This window comes from Hyperolius riggenbachi, chromosome 9 (genome assembly GCF_040937935.1).
Source record: "Hyperolius riggenbachi isolate aHypRig1 chromosome 9, aHypRig1.pri, whole genome shotgun sequence".
In the NCBI taxonomy this organism is placed as follows: Eukaryota; Metazoa; Chordata; class Amphibia; order Anura; family Hyperoliidae; genus Hyperolius; species Hyperolius riggenbachi.
Window position 1 is genome coordinate 218,493,734 of NC_090654.1, and position 14,938 is coordinate 218,508,671.

At 44.7% G+C, this 14,938-nt stretch overlaps 1 protein-coding gene across 1 annotated transcript in view; it reads left to right on the forward strand.

Moving 5' to 3' along the window:
• ZNF106 (zinc finger protein 106) overlaps positions 1 to 14,938 on the forward strand; it is a 100,756-nt gene that overhangs the window by 26,491 nt on the left and 59,327 nt on the right. The gene's annotated exons all lie outside the window — the stretch shown is intronic.

Genomic DNA, 14,938 nt, shown 5'->3' on the forward strand with positions numbered 1-14,938 from the left:
CCAATTGGCCTCTTGCCCTCAAACTTGAGCTAGGGGTGCCCCCTAACTCTCTAACTTCCTCATAGCTATATAATACTAACTAATCAGTAGTGCAGAACTTTTATGTCATATGCCTAACAGCTAATTGCATTAGTAGTTTCCTTCTGTTATAAGAATTGGTTATTTTGCCCACTAGGTGGTGCCGTTGCACTTCACATGTTATATTAACAGTTATTTACATAGAGCTCACGATAAGTAAATAGATTAGAGTGGTGGCCTGAAATACCCAAAGTGCTGTCCCCCACTCGATGGAATGCACACTCAGAGCCTTATTAACTCTGTCTATGCAACCCATACCTGAAGGCGTTTTGCCTAAATCCGAGAACCAAGTGTTCTCGCTTTGTTATTATTTAGTTAATTTTCTTATTTGTTGTTGTTATATGTATGGTACTACATCCTATAATACTGACACACAGATGTACTGTGGTAACCTTTCAAGCCTTACACCTCTAATATACCTTTTGCAAACATGCCGGGGCGGAGGAGGTACAATAGCGCTGCCAAAAAGACTAGATTACCCTAAACCCAATGTCCTCCTTTAAAATACTATCACACAATGTGAAAGGGCTCAACTCGCCAATAAAACGGAGGAAAGCATTTATAGATTATCAAAAATGCTCTCCGGACATTATCTGTCTGCAAGAGACCCACTTTACTAAAACTTCACACCCTAGATACTTCCACAATCATTTCCAGCGCTGTTTTGCCTCATCGGCCTCTAGCAAGCATAGAGGTGTTATAACCCTTTTGCATAACGCCCTGCCCCTCAGGGTAGACAAAACAATAACTGACGATGATGGGACCTATATGATCCTTTATGGCTACATCCAAAATAACGAAATCTGCATAATTAACTCATATTCTCCACCTGAATCACCTCTCACCACTATTAAAACAATCCTCAAAAAACTTGAAGAATACCCTAAAGCTCAAATAATATGGGCAGGAGACTTCAACATAGCCCCCAACCCCGTGTTAGACAGGTCAACCTCCTCCTCTAGCCACAGACAAACCCAACAATCAAAAACTCTCCAAACTCTCATGGCCTCGCTCCATTTAGTTGACACCTGGAGAGAATACAACCCCCAATCTAGATCCTACACCTTCTTTTCGCACCCCCACAAAACCTACTCGCGCATAGATGTAATTTACATGTCATCATCCCTCATACCTAACCTGATATACTCTAGAACGCATATAAGCTCATGGTCAGATCACGATATGGTGGTGACAGCATGCACCTCCCCCTCTGTGCCCTTGACACGACCACCGTGGAGACTGAATGAAAGTCTACTAACCTCCCCTGAAAACGAGCTAGACATTGAAGAAAAAATATCAGACTATTTTAGAACCAATGACTTACCATCAGTTAAGCCCTCAACAATGTGGTTTGCACATAAAGCCACAATTAGAGGACAATTAATAAGGCTAGCTGCACAGCACAAAAGACATAAACTCGAACAGCAGTCAAATTTAGAATTCAAGCTCTCCAAACTAAAAATAGCTCATGCCCAAACCCCAACTATATACCTTCAAAGACAAATTGAATCGACTTTAGCCCAATTAAATATTAACCTATCTTCACGGACGGAAAGGGCACTTAGGTGGACGAGATCTAAACTCTACGCCCAATACAATAAACCTAACTCTTGGCTGGCCAAAAAACTTAGAGAAACTCAATACCTTAACAAAGTCCTGCAAATTCGAACTAAACAAGGCAATGTCTCTTCAGACCCCCTAAAAATCCATCAACAATTTGCTGAATATTACACTAGCCTATACGCCCAAAAACCTCCCGCCTTGCCTCATGCCCCACCAGCTTCCTACCTACAGCAGCTACCACTACCTCGCCTTAGACCTGAAAAAGCACAAGAACTCAGTCTCCCTATTAATGAAGATGAGCTAAGAAACGCAATTAAACGCCTTAAAAATGGCAAGGCCCCTGGGCCAGATGGCTACTCTGCCATATACTATAAGAAATTTAAAAATCATCTCATCCCACACCTCCTCAAATTTTTTAACTCTATCCTCCAGGGCAACACCCCCCCAACTGAATTCCTCCAATCAATGATTGCGGTAATCCCTAAACCCAATAGAGACCCTCTAGATGTGAAGAATTACCGCCCCATCTCACTTCTCAATTTAGATTACAAACTTTTTACGTCCATCCTTGTCACCAGATTAAACAAATTCCTATCCCCGCTAATACACAAGGACCAGGTGGGGTTCATCCCCTTGAGGCAAGCGCCGGATAATGTGAGAAAAGTGGTGGGCCTTCTCCATGTCGCTAAAAAGCGAAAAGAGCCTGTAGCACTAGCTGCACTGGACATGGAGAAGGCCTTCGACACCATAGACTGGGACTACATGCTGCAGACCTTACAGAGGGCGGGTATTGGCGGAAACTTCCTACAGGCAATTCAGGGGTTATATTCCTATCCCACGGCCCACCTGAAACTACCATCTACTTCTCCCATTAACATCCCAATTAGAAGAGGCACGAGACAGGGATGCCCGCTCTCACCGGCGCTGTTCGCGTTGGTGATTGAGCCCCTGGCAGAAGAAATCAGACAATCTCCTGACATACAAGGAATAAAAATAGCTAATAAAACCTACAAAGCAAGCCTCTTTGCAGACGACCTGCTTCTCACACTCACCTCGCCACACACATCAATCCCCAACTTATTGACCTTAGTAAAAAATTTTGGAACCATATCTGGTCTCCAACTTAATGTAGCCAAAACAGAAATCCTCTTTGCCAATCTTCCACACGCCCAGGCAGAACGCTTGACATCCTCACTAGGCCTCACCCTACAACGCAAATATATCACATACCTAGGCATTAAGATCTCTGCAGACCCAAATGACCTATACGACCTGAACTATAAGCCTATGATTTCACAGCTACTTAGAGACTTATTAAAATGGAACCTTCCGAATATCTCTTGGACAGGTAGAATACAAGCAGTTCGCATGAACCTCCTTCCCCGCCTATTATATCTATTTCGCACTCTTCCAATCCTAGTTACCCAACAAAAGCTCAGGGCCCTACAAAATGCTATTTTCAAATTCATTAACAATAATAAGAGAAGTCGCATAAATCAAACCCTAATGTATCTCAATAGGACAAAGGGTGGGCTTGGTGTCCCTAACCTTGTAGTATACTATAGGGCTGCCCAGATAGCACAACTTGCGCAGATCCACTCTAAATTTAACGCACCACTTTGGGCACAAATCGAAACTGACCTCTTAGAACCATTCACACTACCAGCACTACAATGGTCCCTGACGCCCCTACCTACCTCAATAAAGCACAATTCTCCCTTATCAGCTCACTCCCTGTCCATATGGCGATCTGCTAGATATAAAAAAGAACTACAAACAAAGATTCCCTTATCTCTCCCACTGTTTGGCAATCCTATGTTTTTACCAGGACTAGACCCTAAAGCCTTTGGGTGGTGGAAAGCGAAACAAATCACTCACCTAAAGCACCTTATTGTAAATGATAGGATTCCCTCATGGGAACAATTCAAGTCCAAACTTGAACCGCCTCCGTCTGAGTACTTCGCTGCTATGCAGCTATACCACTTTCTACTATCCATAGGACTAAAGGGGTCCTCTGTTCCCCAACGCTCGCCATATGAGGCATGGTGTGACCTTAGACCCTTAGAAGGAGGCCTTATATCTCTACTATATTCCATTCTCTCACAGCCCCCCCAACCCCAGAAGCTTAAAACTATGATAGCTTGGGAATTAGACCTGGGAATCACCCTTACTCCAGAAAGATGGTCTAAATGCTGTACTACTTTGTCCAAGGGAAGCAATTATTATTCTCACATTGAAACAAACTATAAACTCCTCCACCGAGCATACATCACCCCTTCCAGATTGCATGGAATTGATCCCTCTAAAACAAATCTCTGCTACCGAAATTGCGGAAGAGTTGGAGACGTGGCGCACATATGGTGGTTCTGCCCAAAGGTCCAGAAATTCTGGGCCAAAATTACCTCAATAATTAGCACTGCGTTACAAACATCCTTAAGCCCTGACCCAGCCCTTCTACTGTTTGGGGACAAGCCCCCGAAATGGAAACACCCCTCACATAGACTGGCGCAGCATATTGCTAAAGCAGCCAGATCACATATTGCCCGCCAATGGCAGCAACCAATACTCTCAGTGCAAATGGTAGATAAAATCTTGCTGGACATTTTAATCTCCGAGCGTTTACTTGCTATTACCAATGACACCTTTGACACTTTTATGAAAACTTGGCAGCCATGGATGAACGCTTCCACTCTGTTGGGCCTCCGTTCCTGTGCATTCACAATTTAAACTCGCAAATCATTTACTATTTCCAGTTCTGCTCTGGTTACCTTATTTACTATGTACAAATGTACCAAAAGCCTACTGTATATGTAGTACCAACATCTCTGTTCACAATATGTTCTGTTTTCTCTAGCTGTAGCCCCCTTAGGGGCAACACTTCAAAGCTGTACAATATTTTACTGCTTCTATTTCAATAAAAATGTTTGAAACTAAAATTCACATGCGTTTGGCAAATGTGCGATAACACATTTGACACACATCCAATGACAATGGAGAATTGCACTTGCATGTGAAAAGACAAAATCTGCCTTTTCACATGCATGGAAAAAAACATACTTTTTTCAGCAGAAATTCGCACATCGCATGTGAATTTCCATTGACTTTCGTTAGCCGTTATGAGAAAACGCATGCGAAAATTTGCATACGAACATGAATTTTAATGTCTAAAAATGTTCCGTTTTCCGCTAGTGTGAACCCTGCCTTAGAATATCTGCGCTTCACATTGATGTTATGTATGTATGTATATCTGAGTGTTAAATTGCAATTCCTGGTAAAAATGAAAATATGTTTTTGGCACTAGTCTCAGAATTACCTCAGAAGCAGGGCTGTGGAGTCGGAGTCGAGGAGTCGGAGCAATATTGGCTACCTGGAGTTGGAGATTTTAATAAACCGAGGAGTTGGGTGATTTTTGAAACAGATCCATAGCCTTTGTAAAAATTAGACTAAGGAGTCGGATTTGGAGCAATTTTGGGTACCTGGAGTCGGAGACGGATGATTTTAGTACCAACTTCACAGTCTAAAGGCCCATACTCCCTAAACAATTTTCACAGGCGATTTTGCATGATGAACAATTTTTTTTGGCTTGACTTTAGAGTGATATGTCTGACTCAGCTGCACTGACCCTCTGATGGCGCTTTCTGCCAACCGCCCATTTGACCCGTGAAATAATGACTGCCATATGCATCATGTCCTGTCAATGCTCCCCCCACTTCACACAGCAAGGGGTTGAATTATGAGAAAGACAGAACAGGATGTGGCAGAGTTTTGTCAGATAAGCCCTTGTCTCTGATCATCTCTGAGGCAGCAAAATTATTTCAGCTGTTCCTCTTCTCAATAGTGCCACCAACTGCAGCCATTAAGAGCAGATTACGACTGCAAAGGATCGTGGGAAATCAGCAACTTTACATTTAGGCCCCGTTCAGGAGCCAGACACGCTCGACATCAGAAGTGCATAGACTGTACCTGTGCGGTCCGCGAACGCATGCTGCATGCATTTTTTCCATTCACTACAGTGAATGGGAATCTGCCACGCAACGCATGCAAATGCAGATGGCGTGCGTTCATACGCGTTGCGTTCCGAATGTGAATTACTTTTTTTTATTTTTTTTACTTTTTAATTCAGCGATTTAAGTGACACTACTGTGGATTGTTCATATACTGCAGTATATATATTCACTTTAATAGTCATTCCTCTACTTTGCTCATAATGGGATTGATACAAGTGCTGTTGCACTGCTACTGAAATTCATTTCAAAATCAGATTGTGTTCACCTAAAGTTGCCCATATTTGCCCTCGATTTGGGGGCCGAACAAACTTCCAATTTGATAAATGTATAGAATCGGAGGAAATCCTGTCCCACAACAGGGCCGCCGATCAATCTTTCCATTGATTTTAGGGCGGAATCGATCAAAAGGACTAACGGAATGCTAGCAAAATTGAATTTGCAAGCATGCGATTGGGTGTGCGGCAGTAACGGCACTTGATATCGTGATGACCAATAGACTACAGCTCCCTCTCCCAAGTATAAAGGTTGTCTTTGTCCCCCATGCCCGTGTGCAGTGCTAAAGGCTCACCTATTTGCTGGTACGACTCCTGTTCTCCGTTGTCCGACGTCACTGCAAGTCCTGTTCCTTGTGACACTGGTGCATGTTCAGGCATCACTACATGCGCGGAGTCACCTGGTACAACCGCTTGTAGTCACAGCACACACCGGAGGGAGCCAGGAGTCACACGGGCAGACAGCTAAGCCTTTAGCTGGGGGATGGGAATACACATACACTGGGGGGAGGGGGGGAGGCGCTAGGACTATTTGCAGTAAATTTTATGCTGGAATCTATTGGAAATCGCTGTGCAGTGTGTGGAAAAGCAATAGATCCCCCTCTGATTATATTTGTTCAGAAAAGGATCTAGCTGATGAATGATCTTGTGATCATCGAACAATGAAGGATCTAGCTGATGAATGATCTTGTGATCATCGAACAATGCAACTGGGCAATCTTATCAAGTTGCTTTATAAACATACCTTTAAGTGACAGAATATGAGTCTTTTCGTGTTTCATACTTCTTTTTTGCTGTGTTTAATGTTTTACAGCACAAATTTAATTTTGAGTTGCATACTATTTTAAATATTATATTTTATTATAATGCTTAAAATGGTATTTAGTTATATTCTAAAGTAATGTAAGTGGGAATACATAAAAAGCTTCAATTAGCATTGAGACTCACCAAGTGCTTTCAAAAGTCAGTTTAGTACATAACATCTGACCATGTATGAATGAGTAACCTTGTATGACCTCAGAAGTTCTGTACACATTTGTCACTGCCTGCAGTCATATGAAGCTGAGATGAAGAGACAAAGGATGGTGTCTACCACACTTGTCGAACGCTTCACTGTTTTTACAGCATGTTTTCCCATAGCAGCTAAAATGCAGACCAGTTGCTAAATACAGTGGGGTGCGAAAGTTTGGGCAACCTTGTTTATAGTCATGATTTTCCTGTATAAATCATTGGTTGTTACGATAAAAATGTCAGTTAACCACCCTGGCGTTCTGATTAAATTGCCAGGGTGGCTGCGGGAGGGTTTTTTTAAAATAAAAAAAAAACTATTTCATGCAGCCAACTGAAAGTTGGCTGCATGGAAGCCCACTAGAGGGCGCTCCGGAGGCGTTCTTCCGATCGCCTCCGGCGCCCAGAATAAACAAGGAAGGCCGCAATGAGCGGCCTTCCTTGTTTTGCTTACATCGTCGCCATAGCGACGAGCGGAGTGACGTCATCGACGTCAGCCGACGTCCTGACGTCAGCCGCCTCCGATCCAGCCCTTAGCGCTGGCCGGAACTTTTTGTTCCGGCTACGCTGGGCTCAGGCGGCTGGGGGGACCCTCTTTTGCCGCTGCTCGCGGTGGATCGCCGCAGAGCGGCGGCGATCAGGCAGCACACGCGGCTGGCAAAGTGCCGGCTGCGTGTGCTGCTTTTTATTTGACGAAAATCAGCCCAGCAGGGCCTGAGCGGCAGCCTCTGGCGGTGTTGGACGAGCTGAGCTCGTCCAGACCGCTCAGCAGGTTAACTGACATTTTTTATCGTAACAACCAACGGTGTATACAGGAAAATCACAATGATTAACAAGGTTGCCCAAACTTTCGCATCCCTCTGTATGTCAACATCCAGGGGAGTCAACCGCCATCAACTAACAAAAATTACAAAAAAAAACAAATGAGGTAACTTCAAATGAACATTACAGAGTTACCTTGCCATCAGTTCCTCTCAGAAGCGCACCATTTTCTTCTGACAATGATCCCTTCCAGTTCTGACAACATTTTGTCAGAACTGAAATATATCAGGTGCTGTCAGTTATAGCTGAGAGGACAACTGCTGTGCCAAGTAATGTCTATTTTCCCCTATGGCTCAAGTGGGCGATGTTACGGTGTAACAGTGTGCCGACTACAAAGCTGTTATGGGGTAATGGCCATTTTCAAAATGGAGGACAGAGAATTCCCTTCATCACAGTGGACAAACAGGACGCAGGAAAGGAGAAAGAGATTGAGGAGTAGACTACAGGGGAGGTAAGTATGACTTGTGTATGTATATTTTGACTTTTAATTTTCAGTTCAGATTTTCTATAAGGACTGGTAACAAATTTCCAGCTCCACCCCCACTGTGCGCCAGGACAGCTGTCCCTTTCTTTCAGTATACTGTATTTGGTAAAGTCTAGACTTCATCAGGCAAGACTTAGTTGAAGCATGGCAGAAAACTGGCAATGGAGTACATGGGTTGGGAGGAGTGTGGGGACCACCAATAATGAGGGGCACTATGAATAGTAGGCACTATAAGACCCCTTTTACACTTGCAGGTTAAACCTGGGTTGCGTTGCCCTTTGCTACCGCAAGGGGACGCAAGAGTATTGCGGCCCGTTGCAGTGCGCTGAACATATGCGATTAAATGCAAGGGCTGCAACGCGTTACAGCAAGCACCACACCTAGGGCACCGAGCTTGCTGTAATGCAAGTCTGTGAGCAACGCACATTGTGTAAACAACAGTACGGACCAACGGAAACCCTAGTGATGTACTTCCTTACCAGCCGGAAGTACGGTATATCAATGCATAGGGGGGCGCTATGCATATGACCCTGTTGGTGCACTCTGCCGCAGGGTCACATGATTGACATTTGTTGCAGAAGCATCGCAACACAAAAAAAGTGTAAATCCAGCCTAATGGTGAAGCACTTTAACCACTTAAGGACTGCAGTCATAAAACCCCTTAAGGACCAGAGCCTTTTTTTCCATTCGGACCACTGCAGCTTTCACGGTTTATTGCTCAGTCATACAACCTACCACCTAAATGAATTTTACCTCCTTTTCTTGTCACTAATAAAGCTTTCTTTTGGTGCTATTTGATTGCTGCTGCGAGTTTTACTTTTTATTATATTCATCAAAAAAGACATGAATTTTGTCAAAAAAATGACTTTTTTAACTTTCTGTGCTGACATTTTTCAAATAAAGTAAAATTTCCTATACATTTGAGCGCGAAAGTTATTCTGCTACATGTCTTTGATAAAAAAAAAAAACATTCAGTGTATATTTATTGGATTGGGTAAAAGTTATAGCGTTTACAAACTATGGTGCCAAAAGTGAATTTTCCCATTTTCAAGCATCTCTGACTTTTCTGACCCCCTGTCAGGTTTCATGAGGGGCTAAAATTCCAGGATAGTACAAATCCCCCCCAAATGACCCCATTTTGGAAAGAAGACATCCCAAAGTATTCAGTGAGAGGCATGGGGAGTTCATAGAAGATTTTATTTTTTGTCACAAGTTAGCGGAAAATGACACTTTGTAACAAAAAAAAAAAAAAAAAAAGTTTCCATTTCTTCTAACTTGCGACAAAAAAAAATGAAATCTGCCACGGACTCACTATGCTACTCTCTGAATACCTTGAAGTGTCTACTTTCCAAAATGGGGTCATTTGTGGGGTGTGTTCACTGTCCTGGCATTTTGGGGGGTGCCTAATTGTAAGCACCCCTGTAAAGCCTAAAGATGCTCATTGGACTTTGGGCCCCTTAGCGCAGTTAGGCTGCAAAAAAGTGCCACACGTGGTATTGCCGTACTCAGAAGAAGTAGTATAATGTGTTTTGGGGTGTATTTTTACACATACCCATGCTGGGTGGGAGAAATATCTCCGTAAATGACAATTGTTTTATTTTTTTTACACACAATTGTCAATTTATAGAGATATTTCTCCCACTCAGCATGGGTATGTGTAAAAATACACCCCAAAACACATTATACTACTTCTCCTGAGTACGGAGATACCACATGTGTGGCACTTTTTTGCACCCTAACTGCGCTAAGGGGCCCAAAGTCCAATGAGTACCTTTAGGATTTCACAGGTCATTTTGAGAAATTTCGTTTCAAGACTGCTCCTCACGGTTTAGGGCCCCTAAAATGCCAGGACAGTATAGGAATCCCACAAATTACCCCATTTTAGAAAGAAGACACCCCAAGGTATTCCATTAGGAGGATGGTGAGTTCATAGAAGATTTTTTTTTTTTGTCACAAGTTAGCGGAAATTGATTTGAATTGTTTTTTTTCACAAAGTGTCATTTTCTGCTAACTTGTGACAAAAATAAAATCTTCTATGAACTCACCATACTCCTAACGGAATACCTTGGGGTGTCTTCTTTCTAAAATGGGGTCATTTGTGGGGTTCCTATACTGCCCTGGCATTTTAGGGGCCCTAAACCGTGAGGAGTAGTCTTGAAACCAAATGTCGCAAAATGACCTGTGAAATCCTAAAGGTACTCATTGGACTTTGGGCCCCTTAGCGCACTTAGGGTGCAAAAAAGTGCCACACATGTGGTACCGCCGTACTCAGGAGAAGTAGTATAATGTGTTTTGGGGTGTATTTTTACACATACAGATGCTAGGTGGGAGAAATATCTCTGTAAATGACAATTATTAGATTTTTTTTACACACAATTGTCCATTTACAGAGAGATTTCTCCCACCCAGCATGGGTATGTATAAAAATACACCTCAAAACACATTATACTACTTCTTCTGAGTACGGCGATACCACATGTGTGACACTTTTTTGCAACCTAGGTGCGCTAAGGGGCCTAACGTCCTATTCACAGGTCATTTTGAGGCATTTGGATTCTAGACTACTCCTCACGGTTTAGGGCCCCTAAAATGCCAGGGCAGTATAGGAACCCCACAAGTGACCCCATTTTAGAAAGAAGACACCCCAAGGTATTCCGTTAGGGGTATGGTGAGTTCATAGAAGATTTTTTTTTTGTCACAAGTTAGCGGAAAATGACACTTTGTGAAAAAAAAAAACAATACATATCAATTTCCGCTAACTTGTGACAAAAAATAAAATCTTCTATGAACTCACCATACTCCTAACGGAATACCTTGGGGTGTCTTCTTTCTAGAATGGGGTCATTTGTGGGGTTCCAATACTGCCCTGGCATTTTAGGGGCCCTAAACCGTGAGGAGTAGTCTTGAACCCAAATGTCTCAAAATGACCTGTGAAATCCTAAAGGTACTCATTGGACTTTGGGCCCCTTAGCACAGTTAGGCTGCAAAAAAGTGTCACACATGTGGTATCGCCGTACTCAGAAGAAGTAGTATAATGTGTTTTGTGGTGTATTTTTACATATAACCATGCTGGGTGGGAGAAATATCTCTGTAAATGACACATTTTTGATTTTTTTTACACACAATTGTCCATTTACAGAGAGATTTCTCCCACCCAGCATGGGTATGTGTAAAAATACACCACAAAACACATTATACTACTTCTCCTGAGTATGGCGATACTACATGTGTGACACTTTTTTGCAGCCTAGGTGCGCTAAGGGGCCCAACGTCCTATTCACAGGTCATTTTGAGGCATTTGTTTTCTAGACTACTCCCTACGGTTTAGGGCCCCTAAAATGCCAGGGCAGTATAGGAACCCCACAAGTGACCCCATTTTAGAAAGACGACACCCCAAGGTATTCCGTTAGGGGTATGGTGAGTTCATAGAAGATTTTATTTTTTGTCACAAGTTAGTGAAAAATGACACTTTGTGAAAAAAACAATAAAAATCCAATTTCCGCTAACTTTTGACAAAAAATAAAATCTTCTATGAACTCATCATACACCTAACAGAATACCTTGGGGTGTCTTCTTTCTAAAATGGGGTCACTTGTGGGGTTCCTATACTGCCCTGGCATTTTACGGGCCCAAAACTGTGAGTAGTCTGGAAACCAAATTTCTCAAAATGACTGTTCAGGGGTATAAGCATCTGCAAATTTTGATGACAGGTGGTCTATGAGGGGGCAAATTTTGTGGAAACAGTCATAAGCAGGGTGGCCTCTTAGATGACAGGATGTATTGGGCCTGATCTGATGGATAGGAGTGCTAGGGGGGTGACAGGAGGTGATTGATGGGTGTCTCAGGGGGCGGTTAGAGGGGAAAATAGATGCAATCAATGCACTGGGGAGGTGATCGGAAGGGGGTCTGAGGGGGATCTGAGGGTTTGGCCGAGTGATCAGGAGCCCACACGGGGCAAATTAGGGCCTGATCTGATGGGTAGGTGTGCTAGGGGGTGACAGGAGGTGATTTATGGGTGTCTCAAGGTGTGATTAGAGGGGGGAAATAGATGCAAGCAATGCACTAGCGAGGTGATCAGGGCTGGGGTCTGAGGGCGTTCTGAGGTGTGGGCGGGTGATTGGGTGCCCGCAAGGGGCAGATTAGGGTCTAATCTGATGGGTAACAGTGCCAGGTGGTGATAGGGGGTGATTGATGGGTAATTAGTGGGTGTTTAGAGGAGAGAAGAGATGTAAACACTGCACTTGGGAGGTGATCTGATGTCGGATCTGCGGGCGATCTATTGGTGTGGGTGGGTGATCAGATTGCCCGCAAGGGGCAGGTTAGGGGCTGATTGATGGGTGGCAGTGACAGGGGGTGATTGATGGGTGGCAGTGACAGGGGGTGATTGATGGGTGATTGACAGGTGATCAGTGGGTTATTACAGGGAATAACAGATGTAAATATTGCACTGGCGAATTGATAAGGGGGGGGTCTGAGGGCAATCTGAGCGTGTGGGCGGGTGATTGGGTGCCCGCAAGGGGCAGATTAGGGTCTAATCTGATGGGTAACAGTGACAGGTGGTGATAGGAGGTGATTGATGGGTAATTAGTGGGTGTTTAGAGGAGAGAATAGATGTAAACACTGCGCTTGGGAGGTGATCTGATGTCCGATCTGCGGGCGATCTATTGGTGTGGGTGGGTGATCAGATTGCCCGCAAGGGGCAGGTTAGGGGCTGATTGATGGGTGGCAGTGACAGGGGGTGATTGATGGGTGGCAGTGACAGGGGGTGATTGACAGGTGATCAGTGGGTTATTACAGGGAAGAACGGATGTAAATAATGCACTGGCGAATCGATAAGGGGGGGGTTGAGGGCAATCTGAGCGTGTGGGCGGGCGATTGGGTGCCCGCAAGGGTCTAATCTGATGGGTAACAGTGACAGGTGGTGATAGGGGGTGATTGATGGGTGATTGATGGGTAATTAGTGGGTGTTTAGAGGAGAGAATAGATGTAAACGATGGATTTGGGAGGTGATCTGATGTCGGATCTGCGGGCGATCTATTGGTGTGGGTGGGTGATCAGATTGCCCGCAAGGGGCAGGTTAGGGGCTGATTGATGGGTGGCAGTGACAGGGGGTGATTGATGGGTGGCAGTGACAGGGGGTGATTGACAGGTGATCAGTGGGTTATTACAGGGAAGAACGGATGTAAATAATGCACTGGCGAATCGATAAGGGGGGGGTTGAGGGCAATCTGAGCGTGTGGGCGGGCGATTAGGTGCCCGCAAGGGTCTAATCTGATGGGTAACAGTGACAGGTGGTGATAGGGGGTGATTGATGGGTGATTGATGGGTAATTAGTGGGTGTTTAGAGGAGAGAATAGATGTAAACGATGGATTTGGGAGGTGATCTGATGTCGGATCTGCGGGCGATCTATTGGTGTGGGTGGGTGATCAGATTGCCCGCAAGGGGCAGGTTAGGGGCTGATTGATGGGTGGCAGTGACAGGGGGTGATTGACGGGTGATTGACGGGTGATTGATGGGTGATTGACGGGTGATTGACAGGTGATCAGGGGGGATAGATGCATACAGTACACAGGGGGGGGGGGGTCTGGGGAGAATCTGAGGGGTGGGGGGGGTGATCAGGAGGGAGCAGGGGACAGTTTAGGGACTAAAAAAAAAAATAGCGTTGACAGATAGTGACAGGGAGTGATTGATGGGTGATTAGGGGGGTGATTGTGTGCAAATGGTGGTCTGGGGGGTGGGCAGGGGGGGGTCTGAGGGGTACTGTGGGCGATCAGGGGGCAGGGGGGGGCAGATCAGTGTGTTTGGGTGCAGACTAGGGTGGCTGCAGCCTGCCCTGGTGGTCCCTCGGACACTGGGACCACCAGGGCAGGAGGCAGCCTGTATAATACACTTTGTAAACATTACAAAGCGTATTATACGCTTCCTATCCGGGGATCGTCGGGTTAACAACCCGCCGGCGCTTCCGATTGGCCGGCGGGTTGACGTCGCGGGTGGGCGGAGCCTATTGCCGGTGGATGCGCGCGCATCCCAGCGCGCGATCCCCGGCCAGAGAGTGCCCCAGGACCTGACGCCAATCTGCGTTACGTGGTCCTGGGGCTGCCACTTTGCCGCCGCCAATATGAAGTAGGCGGTCGGCAAGTGGTTAAGAGGGCCACAATCTAAGGGGCAATGTAAGGGGGAAGCTATGATGAAGGATCATTATATATGGAGGTACTCTAAAGCCTGGTTTTGATTGGCCGATTTTTTTTATCTTCCATATGGTATGATCTTACCTACACAACCTGTTCATAGTATTTAAAATCTGTTGCTCTTCATTCTACATGGAGGTGGTAAAATTAGTCAGTCATTGGTCAATCAAAACTGGACTGATTGGTCAGTCATTAGCAAATCAGAATCTGATCAGAGAGGCATATATTTCTACCACACACATCAATTTTAATAGATTTCAGCAGGAACTGCAATGTTACACTGAGGAGGAATCAAGATGAAATGTATTTATTCCATTTTGCAAAAACTTCTTTAGAGTCCTGGTTATCTGAAACTCAACTAACCAGCAGCCTCAACTAACCACCCAAATTGGCATCAGTGCAGTGCTTATGCTGTTTGTGGGCGCCACTGTGCTTAAAGACTGGGTTCCATGGCTCCCGCTGGGCTAATATATCCCTATTTTTGGCATATAAGAAGTTTATAGGGCAAAAATCAG